This window comes from Cynoglossus semilaevis, chromosome 17, assembly GCF_000523025.1.
Source record: "Cynoglossus semilaevis isolate Cse_v1.0 chromosome 17, Cse_v1.0, whole genome shotgun sequence".
Taxonomy (NCBI): domain Eukaryota; kingdom Metazoa; phylum Chordata; class Actinopteri; order Pleuronectiformes; family Cynoglossidae; genus Cynoglossus; species Cynoglossus semilaevis.
Window position 1 is genome coordinate 12,808,682 of NC_024323.1, and position 6,892 is coordinate 12,815,573.

The 6,892-nt window shown below is 45.0% G+C and overlaps 1 protein-coding gene across 1 annotated transcript in view; it reads left to right on the forward strand.

Annotated features, from left to right (window-relative positions):
* The first annotated feature begins 4,390 nt into the window (after positions 1-4,390).
* Positions 4,391-6,892, forward strand: part of LOC103393397 (uncharacterized) — a 13,959-nt gene continuing 11,457 nt past the window's right edge. Inside the window, exons 1-2 of the mRNA XM_025064655.1 lie at positions 4,391-4,870; positions 5,781-5,891. The gene's annotated coding sequence lies outside the window, so the exon portion shown is untranslated. The remainder of the gene's footprint in view (positions 4,871-5,780; positions 5,892-6,892) is intronic.

Sequence of the window (6,892 nt, forward strand, 5' to 3'; positions counted from 1 at the left end):
ACCAGAGTCTAAATGTACAAACACTAGAAACCGCCGCTCACCGCCCACTTTGACCCCGCCCTCGTCCTGAGGCCACGCCCCCAGACAAGCCTCTCTCTCTCTGAAGATATTCTCTCTTCTTCTCCTCCTCCTCCTCCCCCCTCTCACCCTCTGTGACTCCGTGTTTACTCTACACATACTGTGAAGGCAGACTCAAACACAGCCGTGACTCCTGATTGGCTGTTCCTGCTGCGTCTTCATCACTCAGCTGACGATGATGATGGCGAGATGATGACTCACCGTGGGGGAAACTCCCACAACACTGGACCTTTATTGACAGTGACTCTACGCTGGTTACCATGGAGACCACCTCAGATGTCCTGACCGCAATCACAGAGTCAACTCCAGCATAAACACAGACACGGTCAGAGTCACAGTCAGCAGGACCAGCAGGGTGAGGGTTCTTCCTNCCCGCTTTTGTTACACAGAGGGTGAAGGAATGTTTTTGGTCATGAGGGAAAAAAAAAGAAGGTGGAGGCAAACGAGTGCAAGTCATGGCACGAGTGTGAGAGAGAAGGAGAGAAGGAGGCCCGGGAGGGAGGAGGACGGAAAGAGAGACAGAGGTAGAGAGAGACAGAGAGAGACAGAGAGAGAGAGTACTGTATTTGGAGGAGAGACGTTTCGTACAGCTGTGAGTGGAGTGTGTGTGATTATTAGTCACAGTTTCTTATCCTGGTGTGGTCGAGGTGATACTGACGGGGAGTTCATGGACTCTGAGTCAGGTACTGGTACTGGTACTGTATATACTGGTATACTGGAGTATTTTTTGAGTACTTGGAAGGGTTTTACTTTGACACAAACTGCGTCTGTTCACCAAGCTGGTATTATTTTACTTTTATTTATTTATTTTCAGAAATATGACATATTCAGAAAAACTAAAAAAAAATTTAAAATAAAATAAAATAAAACTAAAAAAAATCTGAAAAAGAAAAAATCCCCCCCAAAATATAAAAAAAACATTTAAATAAAAAAAATACATCAACAAAAAATGACAACAATATTTTTTTTTAATTTCATTTAAATCAATAGAATACTCTTCCAGAAAAAAAAAGTAAAAAGTGTAAATTCCAGTCACTAATCAAACAGTTCCAACATTTGTTTTTGCAGCTGAGGTTACAAATATGAGGAGGTCAAAGGGAAACAGCCGCAGCTTCAGGCCTGACTTCACCCTCAGAGGCTGAACATTCTCTTCATTCTTCAAAATGTGTTGGTTTTTTGTAAAAAAATCACACGTCTGAATGAACGTCTCTAGGAAACAGTGACTAAACTGGGCAGCAAAAAAAAAAGGAAGTGGAACCAAGACGAGGTGCGTGGCTGATGACGGTCACCATAACAACGGTCGGACGGGACGGTCACCAAGGACAACACAGATAACACTGTGGCTGCTGACCTGCAGAGGCAGGAGTCTGAGTCAGTACCTGGTCAGTACCTGGTCAGTACCTGGTCAGTACCACGTCTGTCTTTACTTCATCCTCAGCTGTGAGTCAGACTGATAATGATAATGTGTTCAGGACGGATCAACACCAGGATCCAGAGAACTGACTGAGCAGACGATGACGGAGACCTGCATCAGAAGAGCTCAGGGGGGCCCCCTAGTGGAGGCGTGGTTAATGCTACTGCCACAACGCAATGAGGTTGAAACGATGGTCTCTGTTCTCTGGAGTGTGTGTCCAAAACCATGCAGATTTGGTCAATCGAATAATATTTTTTCTATTTTTATATATTTGTACAAATATATATTTCTATATATTTGTACAGATAAACACAGCAGAAAATCTGCCCTCTGTATTTACCCCATCCATTCAACAGGAGCACGTGGTGTGGCCCACCTCTGTTGGCGCTCACTCAACACACCACTGCCCTACCCTGGCCAGGATTGGAACTGCCAGTCCTCTGATCACGACCCCTTTTAACCGCCAGGCTGGACGCGTCTGACCTTTGTGACCTTAGGTGATGTTTATTAAAAATACTGTAGTGGAGACGAAAAACTCCACGATAGTCAGAAGAGTTCCTGAGATTTTACCAAACGAAGAGGAAGTCGGAAAATCATTTAGTCCCGGCTACAGGTCAGCGTTACTGCGATATAAGAAGATGAAGAACGTCAGCACCTCAGCTGAGGACGGGCAGGACCGCCGAATGTGCATGACCTTTATGACCTTGTCATTGGACTACATATGGACCTAGCTACATTTGGACATCGGGGGGAAAAAAAAAAATCTCGTTCACGCGTTCACGTGCAGAGAGGAAGTCGTGTCAGTGCCGGCCTGCGGTCCAGATCGGCTTCTGGAAGGACAAAAAAAAACACGATCATGGAACCGTTGGGAAAGAGAAGCCTCCAGATGTTGACACAAGGTCTGGTGACGTTGATTTGAATGTTGCCATGACAACACTGTAAAACTCAGAACCAGTCCGGGCCATTCAGCTCCGTCCTAACCGACGGGGTTTGCGATGTCACACCTTGACCTGCGCTCAGCTTCCCGTCTCAGACAAATCTTTCTGGGAACACCTGTGAGTCAGGAGGATTTGTCAAATTCAGGTTTTGGACGACGGTTGTTTGCCGTCTTAGAAATCCAAAATGCACATAATAAATGTTGCCAGTAATCTCTTCATTGACATTCACGAACGCACGACTCCACCCCAGTTGACGGACAACTCCCTCCGTGTGAGCAGGAGCCGTGGATGTGTTCATCGGACCAGGACCAATCAGGTTTGAGATCCCACGCGTTTCAGTCGGTTTGAAAAGTGTTTCGTCGCAGAAAAACACAAAGACAGAGACAGAGAATAATAAAAAAAAAAAAAATTGATGTGAGAACAGAGAATGCGGTTCAACCTGATTCTATTCTGGGCGTGCCCCCCCCGGCCCTGCCCCCCCCCTCACCTTACAGGTGAGGTAATCTGGGGTTTGTAGTGAGCCCTTCAGGCTCCTGTGGCACTCCTACTGCAGTGAGTTCAACAAATGTCGTTTGTTCTGTAGTTGTGCAATAAAAAAAAAACGAAAAAAAAAAAAACTTGACTCGACTTTTTGGTTTTATTTATTAAAAAAAAAAAAGAAAAACAAAACAGGAAACAGTGTGAGGCAGCCGCCGTCTGTTCTCACAGTCAAACTCAGTAGGTGGCGTTACTTTATGAGCCTGCGGGTGGAGCCGCAGCTACAACACATGTTGACAAATCACATGTGTGCACAACTGCCGTGGTGGACCAATGGGAGGGCTCGCTCAACAATCAGGCTTTTGTCAGGCTGCCACTGCTGATAGGTACTGGAAAAACCAGAGTCACGGAGGAAGAAACAGACGCCACATTGTTTGACCTGCCAGATGTTAATGACGGCTCCTTACGAGGGTTCCTCAGGTTGGGCCACCTCGGGGCGGTTGGCTGTTCGGTGCAGCTCCCTGTGGAACCGTAACGAGGTTTGAAGGCAGAACGGAATCTGCTTGAGAATCCTAACATTTGTTTTACGCAAACACATTTCGACAGCAGTGAGCGCTCGTCAACATTCCGTCATTCCTCTCTGCGGAGAACGCAGAGTGCAAAAGTCTTAGGCAGGTGTACGCATACATTTGCATTTTCTTTTTTTTCAAGTATATTTTTCAAATTCTCTCGCAAACGGGAGGTCCTGGGTTTGAATCCCGACAGTGCCTTGCCATGCTCCTGCCTTACAGTATTGTTAGTCACGGTCATTAAAGTCCGTCAACTGGTGGCTTGTCGTTTTAATATGTTGGTTCGAATCCCGAACTTCAGCCTTGGCTCCTGGAGCGCCTGTCACTGCCGCTGTGTGTGTGGGAACAGAGAGAATAAACGTGGTTGATGGTCTGAAACCCAGATGCTCATCATGCTACTGAGATCCATTAAACCTGGAGGAGCGTGGGCCAAAGAATCATCAGCAGCGATTGGTCAGCAGCCCGACTGAGTCATGTTGGAAAAACGACAACGAGAAGAATCACTTCCCGTCATCGAGGTCAATACAGAGTTGGACCAACGAGGGATTCGGAAACGTTTTATGTTTTTCTACACTGGGATTTGGGACTCGGGGGAATCAAACTCCAAACCCTCTGAGGTGCAGATCCTATCAGTCACCACTGCAGTATTTATGATCCTGTGTTAAGAAAACATCGTAAAAACTTGACTACAGTGACGGCTAGGTCAGGTTAGGTTTGCGACTCATACTCAGATGCGAGTATAAGTCGCAAACCTAGTATATTAAAATATATAATTTCACATGTTTGTTATTTTCACACTGACAGCCACTAGAGGGCACTGGTTTGACTTTTTCTTTTCTTTCTTCTTCATTTTGCATTTTTTTTGGCTAGCGCGACTTATAGTCCAGAAAATACGGTCGTTGGAAAATTCTTAAAATTAAAAATTATAATTAAAAACCAATTTAAATAATATTCTAAAAATAATTTCTTTCTAAAAATGTCATGGTTTTTTTTTAACTTGTTAACCTGGTGGTGTGAACCGTCCAACTCGTTCCGTCAGTGCGTCTCCGTCTCCGTCCTGCGGGACACTCCCAGTCCTAATTAATCTCTGTTTAATTTGGTGTTGTCAGACATTCATCGCTCTGACACAGGCGGGGGGGGAGAACAGCATCAGCCAAATGTGGGCGACATAAACGGGGTGTAAACAGAGGAACAACAAGGCTGCGGTGGCGGCGGTGGCCAGGAGGGGCTGCTGTTTCTGCTTGACTAATCTCTTAATGAAGGTGTTTACGAGGAGCCGGAGCGAGGGCCGCGTCTCCGCACCGCTGCGTGAAACTGGGAGCCCGCGGAGCGGCCGCTGCATGCCAGAGGAGTGAGGCCGACCGCAGCCAGAGCCGCCGCTGCTTTACACAACAGTAAAGTATCTGTGTGTGTGTGTGAGTGTGTGTGTGTGTGTGTTACACAATGTCGCACCCTGCCCAGGGATTTCTAAACTCTTCTAACAAAAGCTGACTGACTCTGACAGAGAGGGTTTAGTCGTGTTCCTTAGAACCGTGTTCCTTAGAACCGTGTTCCTTAGAACCGTGTTCCTTAGAACCGATCCTGCAGGTACAGAGCAGATGTGTGTGTGTGTTTGTCATTCCTGAGACAGAAACGTCACACACCCTCCACCTGTGCGATACTATAGGAATAATATATCAATCCTGCTAAACAGGATTGAAATTCTTAATCCATTTTATATATTTATATATATGTATACACATATATGCGTAAGTATGTATGTAAATATATATATATATATATAATAGGGCTGTCAATGGATTAAGAATTTCAATCATGATTAATGAGATTTTTAATCCATTGGCAGCCCTATTATATATATTTATATATTTACAATATATATACACATATATATGTGTGCGTACATACATATATATATATATATATTGGGGCTGTCCACGGATTAAGAATTTCATTAATCATTAATGTAAATTGAGAAATACATAAAGAAAACTTTGTTTCTGTATGTTGCTGGAGCAGAAGGACAAATGTCAGCAGGTAGAGGGCAGTGTTTCTCACCTGTTTTTAATGTATTTTCATAGAGTTTCAGTCATGACTGTTGGTGGAACCAGTTCTGGTCTGAACTTCAGTGAAGTCGTTCACGACATTCATCCGTCTACAGTCATGGACGGTCAGTTTGACAGGGACTGTCTGACCGGAAGTGTGTGTGTGTGTGTGTGTGTGTGTAAATCTACATCCTTTCTGCACGGGGGGGGGGGGGGGGGGGGGGTGACACTTTGACAGAGTTTCAGTTTTGTTTTTCAGGAACAGTGAGTGAACGCTGACGGCTTCTTCATCGTGAGTCAACGAAGACAACGACATCATGTTGTTTGGCTGTTAGCATGGATGCTAAACTGTACAAAGACGTAGAGAAGGGTGAGTGGGCGGGGGAGACAAACGGGGGAGAGAGAAGAGAGGCGTGTGTTCAGCTTGCTAACATACAGTCCTAGTCATGTTTTTTGCGATTAGAAGACACATTTTTAATCTGATGTTATTGCACACTGACACCTGTAGGTGTCTACATTTAGACGCTCGATTTTGATCAAATAAAATAAGATAAAACATTTTTAAAAATTTCTAATTTTGCATCACAATATTTAAAATAAATATTTTGAACATTTGTTTAAACACTTTAAGTGAACGAGCAAATATTTGCTGTTTTTGTTACAGAAAATATAAATGATTGAACGTGAATCGTTTGGCTCAGACGGTCGACGACAGACAGACGCTAACCCTGAGTGATGAGCAATCAGAATGAAATTAGCAGACGGTAGAATGTGACTAATGTGTGCAGCTAACAGAACTTCTGCCTAAACAATCGCATGTGTGCGCGTTGGCCGCCCGTCAGTACTATGACAGGACTGGAGCGGAGTACTGCAGTACTGCAGTACTGCGTGTCAGATGTACTGTGGTACACTGTACTCTGTGATTCCACGGCCGTGAGTCAGCGGTGAAAACCCAGCCAGCGTTTACATTCATTTCAAGAATGAATTCCTCATATCTGGAGCAGCCTGGTCGGCTGGTTGCCGTGGTTACCGGCCACAGGTTTTCATTCTTTGATTCACTTCCTCAGCCCCCGGAGCTCCGCTCCACTTTGGTTTGTTTTCTTTTTTTTATCACCTCCTGTTGCTGACTTTTCTACATGTTTTTGTTTTGTTTTCTTCTTCTATGGAGTTGTTTTTGTTTTGTTTCCTGCTCAGAGCCGCCCCCTACATTCGTGCCGCCCCCACAATGCCGTGCTCTTTCAATGAAATCCAGACGTTCACACTGTACTCACGGTCGGGGTCTAAAGAAAACAACTGCTGGCTGTAGCTAGGCAACGCCAAATATGAGTCATCCCACTGCCGCGCCCATCATCATCAGACTGATCTGCCCCC